At 53.7% G+C, this 24,496-nt stretch overlaps 1 protein-coding gene across 6 annotated transcripts in view; it reads left to right on the top strand.

Moving 5' to 3' along the window:
• Positions 1-24,496, top strand: part of TSPAN18 (tetraspanin 18) — a 188,564-nt gene that overhangs the window by 11,225 nt on the left and 152,843 nt on the right. For 4 of the 6 annotated variants that reach the window (XM_045039164.1, XM_045039165.1, XM_003993193.6 and 1 more), the window contains exon 2: positions 22,085-22,161. The gene's annotated coding sequence lies outside the window, so the exon portion shown is untranslated. Of the gene's footprint in view, positions 1-4,888; positions 5,439-22,084; positions 22,162-24,496 lie in introns of those variants that run through there. The other 2 variants (XM_045039166.1, XM_019812309.3) reach the window with 1 other exon arrangement.

Here is a 24,496-nt window from a genome sequence, read left to right on the forward strand (position 1 = left end):
TTGGGGCGCCTAGGTGGCGCAGTCGGTTAAGCGTCCGACTTCAGCCAGGTCACCATCTCGCGGTCCAGTTCGAGCCCCGCGTCAGGCTCTGGGCTGCTGATGGCTCAGAGCCTGGAGCCTGTTTCCGATTCTGTGTCTCCCTCTCTCTCTGCCCCTCCCCCGTTCATGCTCTGTCTCTCTCTGTCCCCAAAATAAATAAAAAACGTTGAAAAAAAATAAAAAAAAAAAAGAAAATAGTCATGTTTTACTGGTGAAAGACTGGGAAAAAAAAATCAGAGTAAACATAGTAAGAGAATAAGGGAACTACAATAAAAGTATATTCGATGGAAAGTAACTCTCAGGCTTAATCCAGTCTCCTCACCGAGGGACAACCAAAGTCACCAGCCTCTTGCCTCTCTCGAATTGTCCTCGAGGTAAGTGAGCACATCTGTGTGCACGTCACCCTTCATTTTATGGTCCCGGTGGGGTTCTGTCCCTGATGCTCTGCGTCCTGCGTGTTTCCACTTGTTCTGTATCAGTGCGTGCACTTCTGCCTTGTTTTAGCTGGGTGTCCCTGAGCAAAGATTTGGGTGCAGTTCGTTTATGGGTGTGTGAGGCTGGTCCCAGAAAGGGGAGGGGGCAGGGAGGGGAGGAGAGCTAATAAAAAAATGTACTGAGTAGCCTACTGCTGTGGGCAACTGGGGACCCTGCCAGTGACTGGGGGGGAGCACGCTCAGAATCATCCCAGTGAGTGGTCACCAGCTTCTGTTCTCTCATTGGTTGAGGGTTCCTCCTGGAACATCAGCGTCTGGATACTTCCAGCCTGCCTTCAGGCCAAGAGAGAGAAGGGGGTGCTTGAGGAGGGCCACCAGAGTGAACAGAACCGTCCCCGGAAGCTGTAGTGAGTCTCCAGGCTGGACCTTGGGGGTATGGGAGAGGCGCAGCTCTCACTGTGAGGGATGTCTTGGGTTCCACTGCACGGGCCGCCATGATGTTTTTGCCTGATTCCCCACTGACGAACTGAAACGGTCCTCTCGCGCCCTCTGCTTTCCTGACACCCTACCAAGCAGACAGTCTGTTGAGAACACCTGTTGCAGAGTGGCCAGCTGGGTCAATGGCCGTCTTCTCTCTCCCATAGTTGCCTGGCCCTCTCTGGCCTCTTTCTGCCTCCTGCCCATCCTCACTTGGTCCTCACAGATGTCACTGTGACCCTTTCATCTTACAGGGTCCAGGAGGCCAGGCTAGGCGGGGTCTGTGGAAGAGCCCTGGGCCCTTTGGACGGGACCTATAGGAGAGAGGCCAGCAGGTCATGACAGAGGGTGACCTCCACCTTCCGCCAGGGTTGGATGAGGCCATCCGTGGCAGATCAAAGGGCTTTTTGTTGTTGTTGTATTTTCTTTTCCAGTGGCTTCTTGCTGGGGAAGTGGGAGCCCGCTGCCTGCTGGCTCTTCCAGAGGCTAGATGAGCTGGAGGTCTCACTTCAGAGGGGCTAGAGCTGGGGCCACGGGTGGGAGCTGCCCAGGGCTCTTCCCCCGCCAGAGCCCAGAGAGGGACACCGGGGGCCAAGTTCAGAGTCTGATGCATCTCAGGAGATGCATCGCCACGGAACCGGCATGCAGGTTCAGGGCACCAGGAACCTGGACTGAAGCCCAACCACCCATCCCCACTGTCCCCCAACGGGAGAGACCAGGAGAGCACTGGACTGGAAGTCCAGAGTCAGAGTCTGGGGTCTAGTCCTACTTTGGCTCCGACTGGCTCTCCTCCCACCGCGGACTCCTGAGATCCCATCCACATTCTGGTGTGGGTGCTGCTTTAGTTTTGGGTCCCCTTCTGACTCTACGTCCTCCCCTCAGAGTCTCCAGTGGGGAATATGACCAAAAGCCTCGAATCCCCTGGAGAAAAGCACTCAGGAAGCCGAGGCGTGGTTGTTGATGGAAGCGGGGTGTTGTTTAAATAAATGAAGAGTGCCAGAGGAAAATCCATCGGCATTCTTTTCAGCGGCTGGGATGATATGCATAACATTTCCTTCCCTTCATTTGATAATTCTTCCTTCTCCAAGTAGTTGGAAGAAAGAAAGTGTCTGACGATTTGCTAAACAACGAGCTCCAATAAAAATATTCTTTTCAAAAGGTGGTTGCTATGTAATTGAATTGAAATGATGGGCAATTTTTGTTTCTAAATAGCCCAACCCCTCGCAAAGGTCTACTCAAACCTGTTTGAGAGGTCCACGTGTGTGCAGAGAGAGAAAAAGCTCCCTGACAGAACGTCTTTGGCAAAACAATAATAATGCTAAGAATATATTTGAAGGTGTGTGCGTGAGCTCATGCATGTCTTTTGGGTCTAAATGCACGGGATTAAAATTAACCACTGTTTTGGAAGGGAGAGTTCCAAAGGCAGCCGTAGCGTCCACGTGGCATTTGAACGGGGGCAGTGCGGAAGGGGCTTTCGGGTCCCGTAGATCTGAGTTCAAATCCTGGCTGTCGGCAGCTACGTGATCTTTGGCAAACTGTTTTGCTTGTTTTTTGGATTTCCTTTATTCTTATTCTTTTATTCTTATTCTTATTTTTATCCTAACTGAGCCTCTGTTTTGTCATCTGGAAAACAAGGACAGCACAGGCCGGATCAGGTGCGTCGCCTGGTGCCCGGTGTGGGGCGACCTGCCAGCTGGGTTTTCTTCCCTTCTCTTGTCTCTCCGGAAGCACAGCAGAATTTTTCCAAGTACGCACACTTCAAACGCTGTCATCCGAGGCCCAGCAAACCCCCATTTCACGGAAGGGAAGCCCGAGGGGCAGAGATTATGGAATTGCTTAGATTTCCCAGGGGGCGGAGGAGGATATGAGAGACTGGAGGGTTTGTCTGCACCTTCCCTCGAGGTCTGGCCTTTCCCAAGCAAAGGGGGGGGTGTGGCGGTGAGGTCTGCAGAATGCAGAAAGTAGGCGTTCCTTCCTGCCTTCTGTCTTTTCTCATCTGTGCACTGCAATTTTGCTGAAGAGTTGAGACGGAGGGTAGGTAGTCACTTGGGCAGCTCTGAACAACAGAAACTCTAATAGGTCTTCCTCTTCTTTTTTTTTAAGTTCATTTATTTACTCATTTATTTTGAGAGAGAAAGAGCACAAACAGGGGAGGGGCAGAGAGAGAGAGAGGGAAAGAGAGAATCCCCAGTAGGCTCTTGTGCTGTCAGCATGGAGCCCGATAGTGGGGCTTAGACTCAGGAACTGTGAGATCACGACCTGAGCTGAAATCAAAAGTCAGATGCTTAACCGACGGAGCCACCCAGGGGCTCCTTTTCTAATGGTAAAATAGTTTGTGCTTTTTTCAACGTTTTTATTTATTTTTGGGACAGAGAGAGACAGAGCGTGAACGGGGGAGGGGCAGAGAGAGAGGGAGACACAGAATCGGAAACAGGCTCCAGGCTCTGAGCCATCAGCCCAGAGCCTGACGCGGGGCTCGAACTCCCGGACCGGGAGATCGTGACCTGGCTGAAGTCGGATGCTTAACCGACTGCGCCACCCAGGCGCCCCTAGTTTGTGCTTTTTAAAAGATTTTAAAATAAGATTTTAATAGAGTAAATTAAAAAAAAATTTTTTTTAATGTTTATTTCATTTTGAGAGAGAGCAAGAGACAGAGTGTGAGCAGAGGAGGGGCATACAGAGAGGGAGACACAGAATCCAAAGCAGGCTCTGGGCTGAGCTGTCAGCCCAGAGCCCAGTGTGGGGCTCAACCCCACGAACTGTGAGATCATGACCTGAGCTGAAATCAAAACTCAGATGCTTAACCGATAGAGCCACCCAGGTGCCCCTCTTCTGGGTCTTTAAGCCCCTAGCTGTAGCCACCACAAGGAACTCTCTGGCTGGGGCTGGGTCCTCTTGCCTAGTCCTTTCCTCTCCCCAGCTCCTCCCTAGGCTCAGGACCCCTCTGTCCCTCCTTCTGGGCACACAGGGTTTCTGCTCTCCTGGCCACACCCAGAGGACCCCTAACCCCTGGTACAGCTGACTCAGGTGTGGTCCCCCTCCACCAGAGAGTGGGGAAGGAAACAGCCTCTCCAGCGCCCAGCTCATCCTCCTTTCCTGCCATCAAACCCTCTCAGAGGCCCTTTCTTGCTGGCCCTGGACATCCTGCCCTCACACTCCTAAGGCTACCTAATTCCCAGGAACCGTCTCAGGCATTGATCCAGAGATGCTCCTTCGAAGACACTATTCTTCTGAGAGCCTCCTGTAGGGAAGACAGGTCATCTTCTTAGCCCACATCTGTCTTCTTTGTCCCTCCTGTCAGTTAGCAGGAGCCTATGAACAGAAGCAGCACTCCCCGCCCCCCCCCCCATGGGTTCCGCAGGGCCTGTACCTGTGCCTTACGGCATCGCCGGAGGGCTGGATGACTGTACCTTTGAGCTGAGGAGAGACAGGATTGGGGCCAGGCCTGTCCCCACCAGTTCGGTGGGTAATGGGAAGAGAGCCACGTGGAGCAGTGTTTAGAGCTGGGGGCCTGGGGTCCAGCCACCCTGGGTGGATCCTGGCCCTGCCACTTTCTGGTTTGTGAAGAACGAGGCGGGGCGAGCCCGATTCTTCCTTTTCCTTCCGTGGACCCGGAATAACAGCGGTGAGGTTGGCGGAAGGCGGAAGGAGCCCAGCGGACATGCGCAGTGCTGAGCAGAGCGCGGGACACGCCTCCCCGCGAGCATGTGCTTGCGGCCCGCCGGCAGCGAGTCCCCGGGAGTTTGGGAAGCGGTGAGCCAGACCGCCAAGGAAGGTGTTGGCCAAGGCTGGGGGGTGTCCGGCACGGCATCCATTTCTGGAGTCCCACCTTCACTTCCCGGACGCGGACGGGGTGCGGGGTGCCCGCCTCTGCCGCCCCCGCCCCCCCAACCCCCCAATCTCCATAGAAGGTAAAGACTAGAGGTGCAGACAGGGCTGTTCCCGAGGCAGTACTGTGTTGACACAAGCTGCGGACCCAGTTTCAGGCACATTTTGCTAAAAATGGCCTCAAAGGACAGATTTGCAGATGTTAAGGAACGTTTTAGTATTTTTTAGCCCCCACCCCCTGGCCCTTTGTTTTGAATTTTCGCGTGAGTGTTGGGGAAAGAACAGGAAGGAGCCACGTGGCCTAGTTGAGGGGAGAAAATGAGATTGCTTGGTTCTCATTTGCAGCCAAAGGCACTGTGAGTTCTGCAAATGTTAATAAAGACGAAAGCCGTCAGACAAGGGAGGCCTCCTGGGCTGCTGGAAACACCGCCGCGTGGTAGCCCCTCCCTGGGTTTGTGTATTACCGCTTCGGCAAAGGGCAACTCTCGGCGAGGTCAGATCACCAGTCTCAGCAGCGTTGGGGAAAATCTCTTTCTTATAGCCCAGGGACCAGCAGGAGAACAACTCCTGGCCTGCTCTTGGCCGAGGCTCTTGTCTGCGTGCTGAGATCCCTGCCGGCAGCCAGTCTGGGCGCTGTCCCCACCGTTTACTGCTTAGCAGGTAAGAGCTGAAAGAGGTGACCGTCGTGCGTTTCTGCCTTTTCTGGTGGTTCCTACTTGTTTGGGAAAGGTCCGCTGGAGTAGAGAGAAAGAGCCCCCCCCCCCAAGTTAGAAATGGGGAGGTGGTTCAAGTTCTAGCTTTGGCGCAGGCTCGCTGTGTGACCTCGGGCAAGGCACTAGCCCTCTCTGGGCTCGTTTGCCGTCTCTCAAACCCAGGGCGAGAACCAAAACCAAGCAAAACCACACTGGCCCAGAGACAAATTATTTTCGCGGGTGGCTTAGCAGGGTTAGTGTGGGAATCAGATTCAAACAAACCAAAGAATGAGGCCAGGCTTGGGCTTGGGCTTTTCTCTGTTTCCCTAGAACCATCCTGAGTTGCAAGAAGGCTGAGCCACCTAAAGCAGCAAGGGTTCCCGAGGCCAGCCCTGAGTAGCAGGAGCGACATGATGTGTGGTCCCCGGATAGCAAAAAATTGTCATCCCAGATCCCAACTCTGACTGACTGGCGGGACCCGCTTGAGCCCTGTAGAAGGGTGGGGCCGGAAGGAGTGCCAGGATCCATTCTTGTCGGCTGTGATTGGAAACAGGCGGAATGCTGGCACACGGGGAGGTTTGGGGAACCCTGGGGGGCAGGAGAGAGCCTAGGAATCGGGGAACCTGGGCGCCCTGCTATCCTTAGCTTTGTTGCTGTGTGACCCAAGCCGCTGGTTCTCAGTTGGGCTAGATTTTAAAATAATTATTCCTGCGTGTGACCATGCTCAGCAAGTTGGGGTGGTACAGGGAGGCTGGACTCGTCCAGTCACCCGGCGTGTGTATTTTGAAGAGGCTGCTGAAGGGACTTTACTGTGAATTCGTCCTGGTAGAGGAGGTCTCACTGATGGACAGCCGCGGACATGCTATTTAGGCCTCGTGTCACCCCTCAGTGTAGGGGGGTATTAGAATTTGCCCCCACCCTTACATTAATTTGTGAGGTGTCAGGATGCTGTGAAGGAGGATGGCCTGGCCAGTGGCTACAATGTAGCAAAGCACACAGACCAAAGGTGCAAAACAGCGGCCCTGTAGACCACAACTGAGCTGTGGGTGTGTTTTGTGTAAGGTGTACAATGTCTAAAACGCAGAATGGACCCAACATTGACATATTGGGAGGGGCGCCTGGATGGCTCAGTCGGTTGAGCATCTGACCCTGGCTCAGGTTCATGATCTCACTGTTCATGAGTTCGAGCCCCGCGTGGGGTCCTGTGCTGACAGCTCCGAGCCTGGAGCCTGCCTCGGATTCTGTGTCTCCCTCTCTCTCTCTCTCTGCCCCTCCCACCCACGCTCTGTTTCTCTCTCTCTCTCTCTCTCAAAAATAAACAGTTTTAAAAATTAAAAAAAAAAAAGACATATTGGGAAACGTAACCAAAGTTGAGTAGACACAGACTGTGTGACCCAACAATGCCACCCTTAGGCATCTATCCCATAGCAGTGCATCTGAATGCTCCCCAAAGGTCGTGTATGAGAACGCTCACACGTCCCTGTCCATGGCAGGCAATTCCCGGAAACATCCAGATGTCTACAGAAAGAATAAATATAGGCCCCCGGTGGAGTACGATGCAGCAGAAAATGGGCTCCTGCTGCTGACAGTCACTTGGAAGAATCTCAGAATCCCGGCGTGGAGTAAAAGACACCAGATGTGAAAGAGTCTACACGGCACAGTTCTGTTTATATGAGGTTCAAGGTTGGCCAAGCCGTGGTGTTAGAAGGCACAATAGTGATGACCTTTGGGCGGCAGTTGGGGAGTGCCTGGAAGGGCACGAGGGCTTCTGGGTGCTGGTCGGTTTGTTCCCTTATTCTGGTTGGTACTCTTGTAGGTATGTGTAGTTTGTAGACGTTTATGGAGCTCTTTGCTTCGGATGGTGTGTACTTTTCTGTGTAGATGTTACATTTCAGTTTTATTTATGTCTTTACTTAAATATTTCTGCGCGCGTGTGTGCGCGAGTGGGGGAGGGGCAGAGAGAGAATCCCAAGCAGGCTCCGCGCTGTCAGCACGGAGCCCGACGTGGGGCTCGAACTCACGAACGGTGACATTAAGACCTGAGCCGAAGAGTCGGGCGCTTAACCTACGGAGCCACCCCGGCGCCCCTCCATTTCATTTTTGAGAATTCCGTTAACGCAACAGAAAACGTGAGGATTCTAACGAGTTGAAGGAAGTACTGAGAGGTGTAGCATACAAGTCTAGGTTCTGCTTTCCTTGACGAGGGGGACTCTCGGAGAGTCTGCGCCCCTAGCTAGCAAGAGCGGGCTGTGGCGAGCAGGGTTTTGGCTGGGATTTGCGTTTGGAACCCAGGAGAAAATGCTGCCCTCTGGGCCTCCCAACCCCCATCAGAGAGAAGAGCTTTGCAAGTGATGGGTGAGTTAGAAGGACCTGGTCGTGCTGGCATGCAATTCTGACTGTGTCTAAATTTACCATCTTGGTGACTTTTGGGTGTTACTTAGTCTCTCTGGGCCTCAATTTACCCCTTGGTAAAGTGGGAAGAGTAACACCCGCATCTAAGGAATGTTCTGAGGTTAGGACAAGCCCATGGTTAGAGAATGCACGGCCCGCCTGGTGGCCACGGATGCTTACAGAGCCACATCTATCCACGGCCCCAGCTGGCCTGGGGCCGTCCCCTCCTGCTGCTGGGAGGGGGGTGCTTGGTGGACTCCAGGTGTGGCCACGGGGTTCCCTTTGCAGATGTTGGGCTGGGAGATGGGAAGATGGGAGATGGGCCGTTCTCTGGGGCCTTGGCAGTGTCCTCCTGCCTGGCCCAGCGCCGTGCACCAGCTCCCCACTTGCTTGGAAGGGCAGGGCCTTCCTCCGGCCGGTCAGGGCCAGGCGCGCAGCGAGGTGCTGATCGCAGCAAATACTGCCGGGCGCTCCGGGACAGGCGGGCAACTGCTTTGCCTTGTGGGGCAGCTGGCGCCCAGAACATTCCGTCTTCGCTCGTTACTCCTTCCTCGTCTGTCCGCCCGCGGCAGCCAGGGCGGCCCTTCCTCAGGGGCATGGGTCTCCCGGACTCTGCCGCCTCCCAGAAATCACCCGGGCAGCGGGGTGTGGGGACCACGGGACTTGCGCTGTCCTGGCTTCAGGAGCCCTGTCTGGAAAGTGGGCGTTAACCCTACCTGGCTCATCCCTAGGTTCGAGGATCCTAGCTATCCGGTTGGGCATATTACCGGCGCTGCTTTTCTGGCCATGAGAAACCACCAAGTGGGCCATTTGGAGTTGACTTTAGTGTAAAGGATGTGGTTTGAAACGGCCTCATTGTCTCAGAACAGTCTGTTTTGATTTATTCGACTGTGGGAATTTGAAAATGGCCCAAATGTTTTTCCCTCTTGTTCGCTCTCTCCAGCACGCCGATTTCCTCTTGCACACCCCCTCTCGCATCCCTCTCGCTCACTCGGCCTCGCGCACGCTTGTTCACGCTCTTCTCACAGCGACTTGAAGTATCGGCGGGACTTCGGGTGGCCCGGAGGTTTCCCCCCCCACCCCAGGGGCTCATGCTTTCTCAACTGTGTGCACTTGTACTCACCCCCAGACTCCCCTGCCTCTGTGCCCCTCTCCGGCTCTCTCGCTCCCCCTCCCCCTGCACCCGCACCCCTGAGTGTCAGCAGAGCCATGAGGTCGGGAGACCTGGTTCTCACCCTGCCTGCCTCTTTTACCAACCGGCTCCGTGGCTGTGCGACAGGGGCCAAGTCGCTCAGCCTCTCTGGGCCTCAGTTTCCTGCCTCCCAGCAGAGGCAAGGCTACCGGTTTACTCTTAGAGAGATCATCATTTTTTAATGCGGTATTTCAGATGCTCTGAGATAAGGTTCTTTCCACATCTTCAATTCCCTGACTGTGCGGTTGAATGGATTCAGTCTCATTACCCAGACTGCGTGCTGACCTGAAATTACTTTGTAGCCTTTTCCTGGTACTGAAGAGACATCATTTTATTTTGAACTAGGAATTAACACAAGGTCAGGAGAAAATAGAAAGTTCAAGAGGATGATTCACTCTTGACTTAAGGGAGACATCATGTCATGGCATCTCACTTGGACTTGTTCCTCTTAATTCTCCCAGATGTCCCCCCCGCAGAGGTGACTGAGGAAATGGGGGGCAGCGGTTAGTTTGATGCTGCTAATGGGGGAGGGGTGGTGGGATCAGGACAGAGACCCTGTGTCTCCCGCTTGGAATCCACCCAGAGGATCCACTTCAGGGGCGCCTGGTGGCTCATTTGGTTAAGCGCCCGACTCTCGATCTCAGCTCAGGTCTTGATCTCAGGGTGGTGAGCTCTGTGCTGGGCATGAAGCCTACTTAAAGGAAAAAAAAAAAAAAAAAGAAAAGGATCCATTTCATTCTGTGTCCTCTTCTGTCCCTGCCCCGGCTTCTATGGACAGAGAGCTAGAATTCATTGAGAACATACCACCTGCACACACTGTCCTACTGCACCCCTTGCAACAGCCCTGCGGGTCAAGTGTGAATGCCATGCCCGTTTTAGGGGCGCGACGAGCGGGGTGTCACAGGGTGTATGGGTGGCAGAGCAGGGTCTTGCACTCGAGCGGAGCTTTGACCACCAAGCCATGCTGTCCCGAGTGGCCTAACGGCAGAGTGGGCAGACGAGACTTCAGGAGGGAGTCTGAGTTTTAATCCTGCTTTGCCACCAGCGCCTTGTTTGTACCTTAGTCGAGTCCCTTTACCCTCTCTGGGCCCCAGTCACCCATTCTAAAATGGATGCGAGGGACCAGTTGGTCCCCGGATCCCCTTCCATTCTGTGGCTTCCTAAGTGATTAAGAGGCAGGGTGCTGTGGTTGAATCCTGCCTTAGGAGCCTGTGGGCCTGGACATGTTACCCAACTTCTCCGATGCTCAGGGTTCTCCCATGCAAAGTGGAGAGAAGATCAACCCCTATTGCATGAGGTTGCTATGGGGACTGAGCGAACAAAAGTACCTGGGACAATGCAAGCGCCCCTCTTCAGGCCCTGCCAGTTCTTATGGTGGTTTTAGGATCTGTCTTGGCAGACCCTTTGGCTAGGGATGGGGGCTCGTTGCCTGGCACACAGAGGGTCCCCCGTTCCAGAATTGGAGGCGTTCTATCCCCAAGTGATGTTGCACATAGGTTGCCATGATGCCTTTACGTTAAAAAAAAAAAAAATTGGCTACCAATACGGCTTGTACTTCCTTTCTTCTTTTAATGTTTACTTATTTTTGAGAGAGAGAGAGACAGAGCATGAGTGGGGGAGGGGCAGAGAGAGAGGAAGACACAGAATCAACGCGGGGCTTGAACTCATGAGCCCTGAGATCATGACCTGAGCCGAAGTCGGATGCTTCACCAACTGAGCCACCCAGGCGCCCCTGCCTTGGGGTTCTTAACCAAGGTACCATCTTGGGCACTATAGATACTAAAGTGAAAAGGACCTGGGATGATTTAGTCTAGTGGCATTCAACTTGTAGCCATAGAACTCAAAGAAAGTTCCACACGGAGCCTGCAAGAAATCACTCAGCATGGAACTGCCTTGTTGGAGGAGTCATAGGGGGCTGTGCCATCCTCCCCAAGTTCTCTCTCCACGTTGGCAGCTTCTGATGCCCTGGGAAACCCATTTTGAGAATCACAGGCCATTGGGTGATAGATAATGAAACCGTAGAGCCTGAAAGGGACTAACTCATCCAGGAATCAGAAGTAACCACATCTGCTAAAACTACTTTCGTTAGCAGAATCATTTTCTGTCTTTGTAAGAGCTCACCTGTGTTTCTTTTGCTCATTGATCTTAATTAATCACCTAGAGACGTGTCTTTCAATATTGACACTTATTTAGCAGCTGACATTTCTGAATTATCCTCTGTCCTACCTTCCTCACAGCCATGGGTAAAGGCTGGATAGATATTTACTGTTAAATCAAGGAAAATGGGGCTTTTTATTTGGAAGCTTTGCAAACACAGTATTTACCCAAATAATCCTGCCTGAATTTGCAGGTGTTTGGACACCTAGGGAAACGTATTTGACCTAAACAAACAAACTAACAAATTGTGACCATTCCGTGTCCACAGATGTGGTGGTTTTGGGGGTCTCTCAAGGGCCCTATTTAAATCTCTCCCCGCTCCCTGCATTCTGCCTTTTGCAGCGCCCCCACCCCAGTTTGGTTTTCGGAGATCACATGGTATTCCTCCCTCAAAACCTAATTTCCGCACAGGCTTAGTCGGCAGTGACCTGCCACGTGAAGAGCTTTAGTGAGAATCAGTAGGCGCGGGTCCCTGGCGTGGCTTCACGCCCACGGCATGTAAAACACCCTGGCAGCGAAAGCAAGACCTATGCTGGCCAGACATCTGGGGCATCAGAGCACAGTGGGTCTCCCTGCCCCTTTTAAAGGCGAGGTGATGTGGCCCAGGGAGGCTTGGTGGCTCGCCCAAGGTCACGCGGTGACTTGCCCAAGGTCACGCGGTGACTTGGAGGCAGAACCCACGGCCTCCAGGTCTCCTAGAGGTCCTTTTCTACACAATGAACCCTGTCTTTGCTGAAGCGTGGCTGCCCTTCTGCCCTTCGCTTTATGATCTAGGTAACGAAGCTGTTCTGCAGCAACTGTGTGGGCGAAGAGAGCGATGGAGGGAACTGTTAATTAGCGGCTGTTAGAGCACAGAAACCGGTTTCACTAGAGGCCATGCTGTAGGGCAGGTTGAGAGGTGAGGGCTTTCGTTTGCCCCGCCCCCAGGGCGCCCCTTCCCAAGATGATGGGAGGCCCAAGACGGGAGAAGACCGGTTCCCAGCCTGCAAGTGTGGGAGAGACACATGCGAATTCCGTTCGAGGCTGGAGAGGCCTGCGCCCGGCTTCCCAGCACACTGCGAGCCCTGGGAGGCGGTGGGAGCACTGTCTTCTCCACGCCTGACCTTGATGGCCCGGCAGATGTGTTTATTCCTTCCTCTTCCCCTTGGGAGGCAGAGGTCTGGCAGGGTGGTTACACAGGCGGCCTCCGGGGCCTCGCTGCCTGGGGTTTAGATTGGCTCTTACTGCCTGTACCTGTGACCTGAGGCTAACTTCCTGTGTATCCATTTCCTCACATCTGTAGAATGGGGTCATAGTACCTTTCTCATAAGGCAGTGGGGAGGCCTTAGTGAGATAATCCACATAAAGCGCCTTAGGGCAAACGCTGTGCACCAGCTCCTGCTAGAGGAATCACAGACCGGTGGGTGTTTCTCCATTTTAAAAGTAACATTTATCACTTTTTTTCTGATTATGGAACTCACTCGCATACATATGCCAACGACCAAAAGATACCCATTGGTAAGATTTTGCTATATTTCTTTCCCGTTTTTTCCCTGTGCAGTGTGTGTGTGTGTTTAATTGGGTATGTACCGTCAAAGTATAATTTTCTAAAACTCAGAAATCCTATGAGATCTCCTACAAATCTACAATAAAAATCATAACCTTTGGGGTTATCTTCTCTATCAGACCGAAAAAAAAAATCTAATCTATTACAAGTTCTCACGCCGCTTTACATAAGTCAAGGTTACATTTCTCTAGAATCCTCCAGATCATTAAAGAATCCTTGGTGGGCCTACTAATCAATGCTTGAACAAAGACCCTCCTCTCCTCGCCTGGTTTCCAAGTTGGGGGTCATTTAGGTTAACAACATCTGTATGCTCTCTCGGACCGCACTCCGGAAAACTGTGCATCTTGCCTTCTGCATAATAGTACCTCATATCTATTTTCAGAAGGAAGTTTTGAGGAAGGACCAGGAATGCCCCAGATTTGCCACCTCCTCAGGGTGCCAGGGCAGCTGGACTGGTCTCCCTGCACATTTTCTTGGATTTGTCAATTTCTCCCCGCCCACCCTCTCTCCTGAATTTCTTGAGATCAGGGATTTGCCGAGTTTCCTGTCTTCCTGATCCTTCTCCTCTAAGCACCTACTCTGTGGCACATTCTTCGGGATGGGTGGTAAGAGGCCTGGCCTTTGTCAGTGGCGAGAGAGACTCATGTGCTGTGAGGAGTAAGCAGGACTTCTCTCCTGGGCTCGGCCGGAAGGACTCCACGCCTAAGCCATGTCAGATCTTTTTCTCTGCCCTTAGCGCTGATTCTATGGAATCATTGTGTTTAGGGGGCTTTCCACGTTCAGTCTAGAAAACCCTCTTGTCTCTTCACTGTAGCACTGACTGGCTTCCTAACTTTCTTTCCTAATCAAAAGGGGTAAAAAGTTGTGGGCCACCTCAAGCTGGGGAGGGAGAGGCCTGACCCGGATTAATTTCCACACTATGAATTTTAAACCACTCTCGTTCCGTGTGTTGGGAAAACCCATCAAAATGCTAATGGCTCTGTGGTCTTAACCTCCCGCAGACACTTTTTCTGCATTAGAATATATTTACATGGGCTTGAGTGGGGGAGAATTACAGAGACGTGAGATGCCCTTTTCCCCAGATCCCACCGCAACCCAGTGGACTATAAAGTCTGAATTACGAGGCCCGGAGCCCCCGTGTTTCTCGGAGGAAAGCGGCTGCTGGTTGTGGGGCTGGCCCCTTCCCTCAGCTCCAGTAATGAGTTCTTAGCTTTTGGCTTCCTTACTAGCTGCAGGGTGGCCAGTTTGGAAACATCTCTATTACCGTCGTGTGGCTTTTTAAAACTGCTTCTCTCAGAGGCGGCATATCCTCGGACAGGCACTCCTGTGTGTGTGAGACCACACCGTGGACCCATGTCGAGTTCAAGGTCTGGAACATGTTGAGATGCCGTTCATACCAAAGTCGACTTCAGCACTAAGACGGCGTCTGCTATTCTTGAGCCACGTACTAGAAGCACTGGGCTGTTTTAGAAATCCTTGAAACCCCAGGTATCTTTGGCCTGAGAACCTCTCAGATGCGTCCTCGGGAGGACAGACCCTATGGGGACAGCCCAGCGCAGGCTGGCCTCAGCCAAGGGGCTCCGGGGACTTTGGCTGCAAACAAAATCGTGGGCTCTCGTGTCCCCTTGGCCGGGTTCAGCTCTGTAGACAAACGGCTGGACCTCTCTGAGCATCATCTCCTTCCTTAGCTAGTGAGGAGGACACGAGCCGCTTGGTGGGAGAGTTATAAAGTTCACATCTTTCATTTTTCGTTCATGCAGATGACACAGTGGAACCGAGGCAGGCAAGCCGGGCTCCATCATCAGAGATGGGTCCCTTGAACCATTAGGTTCCTCCTCCGGGTCCCTTTGGCACCCAAATGGCCAGATGCTGGGCACTTGCCTGGAGGGTCTGTGGGGACCCCCTCGTGAGAATGGGTGAGCCTCACTTGGCAGACATTGTCGAGAGAATCGCTTACGCCTTCTGTTTTCCCGTCTCTGAACAATGCACCCATGTTCAGCTACATCAAGCCGCTGTGGCTCAGGCTCACTTTTCCCCATCTGAGAAATGGGAAGAGCGTAGGAGGAAGAGCGAAAATCAAAAGGAAAGAGAGCTGCGGTGGATGGACAGCTCTGGTCTTGCCTCCTTCCGGTGAAAAGAAGATGCTCCCTGACAGGACGAAGGGGTTCGCAAGTGCAAGGCTGTGGCCACTGGGGACGAGGGGTCTCAGGCTTCCGGAGGCCCCACATTCTTCATGCGCAGCTGAGCATCACAGAGGTGTCTGTCTCCCGCAGGTGCTCCTGGGGAGGGCACCGGAGACCCTGGTTGGCCCGTGCCGTCCGTCTTCAGGAACCCCCAGACCTGATGGGGACGTGGAGACAGAGGAGCCGGTTACTAGGGATGGTTGCACAGAGAATAAGCGGCTCAATGTGTTAATTTACGGGGTTGCACGTGCCCTCCTCCCTGGTCCTACCACCGTCCCCAAGCCACCCAGAGCTAACGGGCTCCGATTGGGAGTCCCTCGCCCACCGGGCAGGCCCCCCAGAGACCCTCGCCAGCGGTGCCGGGGTCTACCGCTCTATGCCCAGTTTCACGCAAGATGGGGGCCCCCCTGCTCCCCAAGAAAAAAAAATCCCAATCTTTCTGAGGATGTCAGGGCTTGCCTCAGCCCCACTGTGACCCTGGGGCACAATTAGCAGGCCCATTCTGGGTCTCATTATGGGAACAGAGGGTGGTGAGGCCGAATGACAGGGCTGGTGGCACAGAGAAGCGGAAGCGCCCTCCCTCCCCCACGCTCTCCCTCCCCCACTCTCCCAGGGAGACGGGGGGGGGGGGGGGGGGGGGGGCAGGTGGGGAGGAGGTAGAGACCTAAGCTAAAGCGGGCAGGACAGCTTCGTTAAGGGCTGTGGGCGGGTGGATCCTGGAGTCACAGGACCCAGCGGGAACTCATCCTGAACTTGTCTTGGCTCCTCTCCCTCTCCCCCACCTCCACATCAACCCCCTGCATTGCTAATTTAAAACAAAGCAAAACAAAGCCCTGGCTTGGCTATGGAGCCATAAACTGCAGCGCTGTCATCTGTCAACAAGCGATGCATCTGGCTGGCAGTGGCCCAGCCTGGATCCTGTGGCCTGGCATCCGTGTGGGGAGAGGGGCCCCGGGGGGCCTCAGGGTCTCACTGAGGATGCTGCCCCTTCTTGGGGCACAAGACCAAAAGTCTTTGTGGTCCCAGGGCTCAGAAGGACGTCTGTTCCACCTAGGGGCCAGGTAGAGGTGTAGGGTGGCTAACATGGGGGGCAGGCAGAGGAAGAGAGAGGCAGAGAGGGGGTGGGGAGGGGGTTGGGAAGAAAGAGAAAGACAGTGAGCTGAGTACACAGCAAGGGAGAGAGGCATTGCTAGCAGGAAGCCAGAGAAAGACTCCTCTTTGGGCTGATCACCTCCCTTCTTTCATTGCTTCCTCTTCCAGGAAGACTTCCCAGCTTTCCACCTCCTCTAGAATCCTACTGACTTGGGATTCTAGGACGTCAACTCTGAATCAGCGATCTTCAACACGGGGGCTTAATGTGTAAAACGTTAGCAAGTCCAGCTGTCGTGAGCTAAGCGTTAGGGTGGGTACGGTGCGTAGACTTCATCTGTTCTTTGTGCAGACCCCCGAGGGAGAGACGGGAGGGCCTGAAGAGCGTAACCTGGCACTACTTTTCACGGGCACTACCCGTTTTACAGAAAGTGGCGGCAGATTCTGTATGACGTAATTCCCGGGTCCTCTGTGCGTCAAGCACTTACTTGCCTGGGCCGGGCACCGTGGGAATCGCTTACTCTTGGGAATCCGTTAACTCGTCCAATCCCCAGCTCAGGCTGGTGAGGTGGGACTCTGATGGTCCACACTTTTGCAGGCATGTAACCTGAGGTTTAGAGGGACGAGGAACTTTTCCAAGGTCACCCGGGTGGCAAGTGGCGAAACAGATTCAAACCCGGGCCTGTGGGACATGAAAGCCTGATCTCTGGACCACTGAGGGCTCCCCACCTACCACCAGTCCCGCCCTTCATTGCAGACAGACAGCAGGCTCTGGTGGTGGATTGGTTCCCACGGAAGCCCACTCATGGGTAAGGTAGCCCTCCAAATGCTGCTGTCCTGTCCGCTTAGCCCGGCCCTTCGGCCATTTTAGGGTCCCCAAATGGCAGCTCTGCAAAGGAGCAGGGTATCAGCAGCCGTCCATCCACTCCAAACCAAGCGGCTGGCCTATCACAGACCTGGCACACGGCGGGCACACCACCTGCCCTGCAGACCGGGGCTGGACTCAGACATGGGAAAGCTTTGATCTCCTTGTGGCACTGGTCTTCACCACCTGGCTCGAGACCAAGGCAAGAGGTCACTGGGACCCCTCATTCCTGAGGCCTCACCTTGCGGGTCCACGGCGGGAGCGGTGAGGTGAGATGGGGAGGAGCTGGGGGCTGCCGGTGCCCACTGCTCTGATCCGTAAACTCTGGAGGACGAAAGCAAGGCACCGTCCATGGCTGCAAGAGGCTCAGCCCCTCAGGGTCCCGAGAAAGTGACACAAGCGGTGGACTCATCCATTCCCCCTCTTCCTCTCATGAACACCGTTCTGTCTTCCCATGGTTTATTTAACCCATTCTTTTATGGATCCATCCACCTTCTACCTGCCCTTCTGTCCATCCCTGTGTTCATCTGTCCTTGCTATCATCTATCCGTCCATGATGCGTCCATCTGTCCGTCCATGCCACGTCCATCTATCCATTCGTCTTTCCATCCCTGCTAGTATCCATCCACCCCTGCAACCAACCATAACCTAGTTCCTCTTTCCCACTATTCAAGTGCTTTTTATAGATCCATTCTCTACTCATCCATCCATCCATCTATCCATCCTTCTGTCCATCCTAGCAGCTGTCCACCCATCCGGCTGTTATTTGCTGAGTCAGGAGCTGAGACCCCAGAGGGAGTAAGATACTGTCCCCATCCTTAACTCATAGTCTGGTAGATGAGAAAAATCATACGGAACAAACTATATACTGTGCTGCGTGTGATGTTGACTTTGACTTTACCGCCTATACACATAAATGGTTATCAGAGCCCAGAGAGCAGTGACTAATTGTGCCTGTGGAGGTCTGGGAAGGTTTCTCCGAGGAGATACTGAAGGAAGGTTTTGAAGGATGAGTAGGAGTTTGCCAGGTGGTTTGGGGAGTTGGAGGGGAGGTGTACTTCAGGGTTATAAAAGGAAAAAGGGACTTCCAGGCAGAATGAAGAGCAGTGAGGTTGGTGGGGTGTGTGGGTCCAGGTGAGTTCAGTTTCACTGTGGGGTCTGTGCATATTGGTGTGGACCTGCGGATGGGCTGGGAAAGGCAACCGGGGCTCAGATGAGCAAAGGCCCCATGTGTTGGCAAAGGGGAGCCAGGGGACCCACCCTTGCAAGAGAGAGACACATGAATGGGCTCAGTCTGACAGCAGGCCAGAGGGCAGGTTGGAGGGAACAAGGCCACATGCTAGCGGACCAGCCAGGAGCCCGTTTGCGGTAAGCAGACAGGCAGCGATAAGGCTCAGCCAGGCAGGGACAGACAGGGGCAGTCAGGGGCAATGGCAGAGGAGAGTCACGGGCGACTTGGGAGATCTGGGATGGAAGAGAAACAATGGCGGGAAAAAAGGAGTCTCTGATCTCAGTGTCGGTGATGCAAGGTGCTCTGTTTGTGAAAAGTCAGTAGGCTGTGTCCTCATGGTGCGTGCACCCGTGTGTATGTATGTTCCGTCTCAATTTAAAAATACAGCGGGAAACATCAAGGTAGATATTAAAGTCTCTTCATCCAGGACACTGGGTCTCATCGAGGACACTGAAGTAGCTCTCAGGCTTTTTCTTACAAATCGAGGGCTGGTTTCCCTCACACAGAACAGCTTTGCTTTGTTGGGAAGAAAGAAGATCTGAGTTTTGAGCTAGACCTTAAGACAGTGGGGGGAACTTGGCTAATAATATTACGTTCGCTGCCCTTGACTGAGCTCTATATTTTGTGGATTTTATTTGATTTTTTATGTTTTAAGGTCTCTGAAACCAGGATGCATTGTAGGAAAAGGGCCATGTTATGATTAACTAAATTAGGCAGTAAAATAATGGTGTGATTCTAACTGGAGTCTTTTTTTTTGAGAGAGAGAGAGAGAGAGGGAGGGCGCCAGTGAGCAAGGGGCAGAGAGAGAATCCCGTAAGGAAGAGAGAGAGAGGGAAGCGGGGCTCACCCAAAGCAGGGCTCGTGCTCACCCAAAGTAGGGCTTGAGCTCACCCCATGTGGGACTCAAACTCGGGAACCGCGAGATCATGACCTGAACCCAAGTCAGATATGCTTAAGGACTGAGCCACCCAGGTGCCCCCGTTGAGTCTTAATTCAGGAAGTAGGGTGCTGTGTGCCAGGATCTCTGGTGTCCCGTGGGTACGTTTTCCGTGTAACCCTCACAACCATCGTATGAGGGATCGGCTGTCGTTAGCTGTTTCCCGGATGAGGAGTTGCAGCCTGAAGTCGGGTGGTCACGTGCTCAAGGTGACAGAGGATTTCAAGGCATCTCTGTTCAAAGAAGGAGCAAGTCTGGGGCGGGGAGGGTGGTGGCTTTTTCTTCCCAGAGCCTGAGACAGCCGGGTCAAGGGCGAGCACCAGCAACTTTCAACGCAGCCTCTTGTCACCCAGGCCCGTCCCCCTCTTGGCCCGAAACCATGGGATTCTTTCCCTGGTCCCAGGAGGGCTCCCGCTCTGACATCTGTGGTGACCCCCCCCCCTCTCCTGTGGAGAGGAGGGGGATGGAATGAGATCTCAAGGGATGGAGGGGGGAAGAAATTCCAAGCCCAGCTGGTTTCCTTCACATAATGCAGATTTGCTTAAATGGGAATTAGGATTAGTGCTGGATTTTGCCTTTCCTGGCAGACTGGTAATAAACTAATCTCCTCTCAGACTGCAGGAAGGCAGAATTCCATCGGAGAGGGAGACAGCTTCAGGCTCAGGAGTGCAAAGCCCGTAAAGTAATTTTATTATTGACAGGCCCTGCCCACGCTGCCTGACACGCAGCCCACGGCTTCTTCCTGATGGGGCTGCAGCCTTTAATTTCGTTAATGGGTGACATTCACCTGGGCTGCGTGGCTGATGGGCACACTTGACATTAATACGTGTTCCCCGTGGTCCCCAGAGCTCATAAAAGCTCATTATCAGTTCTGAGCCCGTAAATGTAGTTCCCGGCTCAGGTGGGCGCGAGTTCCTCAGACATGTCCCCAGGCAGTGGAACAGTGGCCATCTGCGGGGGCCAAGAAGTAAATTCCTCCCTTTGTCCAGGGTACTTGGCCTCCCAGCCACCTGGGAGGTGATGGGAAAAGAAACTCTACAGGCAGCAGAACCCTGGGTTCAAATCTGCATCCAAGAAAAGGCGCTCTTTCTGCCCTGCTATTGGAGGGGAGTTGATCCAGTGTTCGGGGAAGGCTGTTTGTCAGAATCGATTCAACATGTGGCCACGTCCAGAGCCCCGGCCCAGCCATCCCACGTCCAGGCGTCCGGGCTGCGGACTTGCACCAGCATTCCCACACGGTGATGTAAGCAGGCAAGGGATCACGGCCACAAGCTTGCAATGGCTGAAAATGGAAACATGCCCTATAGGGAAGGTGGGGCAGGTAAATTAGGTACTGTCCGCACCTGCTAAGAGACACTGAGCAGCTGTAAAGAAAACTCAGGAAGATCTAGATATCCTTAGAGCCATACGTAGGCGTGGTAGTCCTGTTAGCGGGGGGGGGGGGGGGGGGGGGGGGGTGGAAACCGTGGGCGGCAAGGTCCCATGTGTGCAGGGTCTCATGGGCCCACACGGGCGCATGCTCCCGCACACGTGTGATTACAGGGAGTAAAGCCTACCAGGTCATATTACGGACGTTTTGCAACGGATAAGGAAGAACTTTCACTTTCGTAATTACAAGTGGAAAATATATGCATATACTTCCATATCCCTCCCCGTATATCTGTGTCTGTGGACGTATACATGTATGTGCATGCATACAGATCATGGATTCCTCTGATTGTAGCCTCGGTCTGGTCCATGATACATGAGGTTCCCAGGACCAACTCTGCCTGGGTGGGCATCTGAGGCAAAGATGGCCCAAATGAGGCCACATCCTCTGGCCAAGCCCTGTTCCCCATCAGTTCGCGGGGAGTTCTGGGAACCTCATCCATGCATGAGGTGCATGGAGCTGGGATCTGTGGTGTAGACCCAGAATTCATTGCTCTCCCGCTATACCAGGTTTGACCTCCCGTGAACCTGGCTCCTAGTCCTGGCTCTGTCCCGTCTCGCCCTTACAACCTTGGCCAAGTTATCTGACTCCTCTGGGTTCATGGCCCTCGTCCCCAAAGTGGGGATACTGTCCCACAGGATTGTAGAGGGTTTCGGGATTGTCGTCATCATCTGAGACAACACGAAATTTGACCGGGCCTTCTACTGTGTGGGCTGGTCCTTGAGAGCGGAAGGAGTCTGGGAGGTTTGGGGGTCAGGGGGCTCGGCTATCCCGTCTCTGCTGTAAGTTTTGCTCTTTTGTTCCTCAGCCGTGCGCGTGCACAAGCCGGTCCCCGCCCCCCACCCCCCCGGGACTGGCCTCAGCCTTGGCTGGCAGGTATGTGGCCTGGACGTGGCGAATTTGATCCTTGTCCTGTGACCTGGGGACTCTTCGTCAAACTGACAGAGGAAGTGGGGGAGAGGCCGGACTTCTGGCCCCTGCACGCTGGGGCTGAGTTGTTTTGTTTTCACTACCAAAGACCTGTCCTCTCTATTATTTATCTCTTCACGGATCCCAGATCCTGAAAGTATTGGTCTGCCCCAAAAAGCCTGCATTCATTAAGCAGTGATTAGTTGTCTCTCACGTTTTCAAAATTACTCAGAAAGCCTTTTTTTTTTCTTTTTTCTTTTTTCTTTTTTCTTTTTTTTTTTTTTCCGCCTGAGGAAAACGGAGTTTCCACAGCAGATTGGTAATGTTGTAGCTAGGAGCAAAGAAATGCGATGCGATGTTGTGGTTAGCGTGTGTGATGTCATCACGTGCCCGTTGTCCAGGCTCCTGGGCTGACTTTGGAAGGCCAAAAACGGGCTCCAGTCGGTAGGCTCTGGGGACACCATCCTGGAAGCCTCGGTGGGGCTGAGTTCTGTCTCTCTGGCCGCAGATGCCCGATTGGCTTCTGCGCCTGCAGAGACAGAAGGGGTTGTTCACGGGGCTGTTCTGGGGAGAAGAGAAGGACCTCGGCGGCTAGGTGCGCACCTGAACTGAGGCCGCCCCCAGCAGCCGCATGGCCCACGAGCCGTTGCCTTTTGAAAATTTAGGTCTCTTTCTTCTTCCACAGTTCATCCTGAAGCCATCAGAGAGAGACCTCAAGAGGATCCCGACCCTCCTGGAAGGAACAGACACCAATTGGAAGAGGTACGATTTGACAACATGGCGGCGTCTTACTCTCATGAGAGTCTGATCTTCTCTCCTCTGCTCTTCCCACCCCACAAACCCTCCACTGCTCAGTGAGAGAGCCTTCCGCTGATGCTGGGGTACAAGGGCAAGCAAAGGGCGGCTTCCCTCTTGTCCCCACCCCAGACATTTTTCAGGGTCGGGGAGGACACCTGAAGCGTGAGGAGAGAGAGGCAGGTGCTGAGGTGGGGTCTCACTGGGGCTGGCTGCTGCCCCATGAGGCGGCCACCCGTCACGGTTGCTCCTCGGGGTCGTCTGAGGAAGTGAGGGTTGAAGCATGGGAGGCAGTGAGCCCTCTAAGGGAAGACATCATGATCTTGGGATTGTGAGAAGGAGAGAACTTTCTGGAATGACTCCCTCATCCCCACCATCCATCTCAGGACTCTTGGATACAGTTCACCCTCCAGGAGGGAACTGAGAATGGAAGAGTCTTTGGTCTGCTTCTTGGTTTCTGGGAGCTTCTGGGGCTGCCCACGATCCCAGAACTGGTGACGGGCCGGGTGGCCTGATGGAAGGTTCCTGAATGAAGAGCCAGGACATCTGTCCTCTGGCCCAGTCTGTGCCGCCGTAGTGCCTCAAGGGCCCTGATAAGCCATTTCGTTCATGGGGCCTCATTTTCCCGCCAGTAAAATGGGCAGCAGTGGCTTGAAACTCTGTTCCAGCCCTCGCGGCCTCAGTTTCTGAGGCTCCCAGCCCAGGGCTGGACCTGAGGAAGTGATGGGTGTGGAGTCGGGGGTTGGGAGGGCTGCGGAGAGGAAGGGCGTTGGAAAGCTCTGGGGAGATTTGACTGCCAGGTTTGGCCAAAGGATGTGCCTCAGACCCTCAGTGGAAAGACCACAGAGTCTGAGGTGCCAATGGACTGAGTTTGGGTCCCGGCCGATCGGAAGCGTCAGATCAACAACGGAAGCCCTGACTGAGGGCTTCTGCCTGCCAGGCACAGTGCTAAGCACCAGCATTCAGTCTCTCAGTGGCTCTGTGTTCTTGGCACTAAAATCACCTCCATCTTAGGGAGGAGAGAATCGGGCCTCAGAGACGTTAAGTGACTTGCTCAAAGTCACACAGCAGCAAGTGAGCTGTGGCTGAGATTTGGAGCCCTCTTCAAATACAATTCAACATACAATTCTTGTATGTTTTCCTTTGAGTGACTCTGACTTGAATCTTAAGGTTAACAAAATCCTTTAAGCCAAATCACCCCTGGAAATTGCATTTCTTGAAAGGACATAAAAATGATTGGTTTCCTTAGCCTAGAGGGTTTTTGTTGTTGTTGTGTTGTTGTGGTTTTTTTTGCTTTTAAACCTTGGGCTCATCATGAAGTCTCTGCAGGTCCTGGTTTTTCTGATCTCTAAAAGGGGAGCATAACGTCTATCCATGGGGTTGTTCTGGGGAGAAGATGAAATGAGGGAGGTACGGAAGCCTCCCCTACACACCCCTCCCCCTGCCTTCGCACCCCAAAGCTGCTGCGAGAGTCGATGGGGGGTACACGCTGGGGAGTCCTGCACCCAACCGTGTGATGGCATTTGCAATTCCAGCTGCTTCTGGTGCTGTGGTTGGGAAGCACTCGGCCACTTTCCTAGACGCTGATCTGATATTCCGCTGGCCTCCGAGCTCATCCGTCCGATCACTTCTGGGGTGAGCCGCAGGCTGGCCGGGATGTTTCAGGCCAGGATCCAAGGCACGGTGGCTGGCTCCCAGAGGCAGATAAAGCCAGGTCAGGCGGGGCCCCAGACAACGGTGGCGTAGGAGCGGAAGTCCCGTGCGCCTTGCGGCCCACCCTGTCCTGCCAGCTGCCTGGGCCATAATCTCAACTGTGAGCCTCCTGGCAGCCTGCCCTGCCCCCCACAGGAAGCCATTGCCTTATCTCAGAGCCAGGATCCCGCATGCTTTTCTTAATCAGGAGAAGGCGCTGAAGCGAGTCGGAAAAAGCTTAACTTCCCCAGGACCTATCTGCTAGGGATGTTTCTCTATCAGGGGAAGCCATGGGGCTCCGTGTCTGAGAGGAGAGAATCTCTTTAAGTACAGAAAAAAGCAGCAGGGGTGCTTTTGTTCTTGGTTTACCTTCAAGAAGTTTGCAAGGTCGCAGAGTGATGTAGCCTTGCCCCCCTCGTTAGCTGGGAAACAGATACATGTTGTGGAGTCACAGGGAAAATACAAAGATGACCATAAGCAACGGGCAGACAGGTGTGTGCTGTTGTGGGAAGTGTCTGCTGGGGTTTGGGGCCAGACTGATGGAACCTGGGTCCCAGCTCCGCTCTTGGGTAGCTCTTTGACTCCGGGTGAGTGATTTTGTCTCCAGAGT

This window comes from Felis catus, chromosome D1 (assembly GCF_018350175.1).
Source record: "Felis catus isolate Fca126 chromosome D1, F.catus_Fca126_mat1.0, whole genome shotgun sequence".
Lineage (NCBI taxonomy): Eukaryota > Metazoa > Chordata > Mammalia > Carnivora > Felidae > Felis > Felis catus.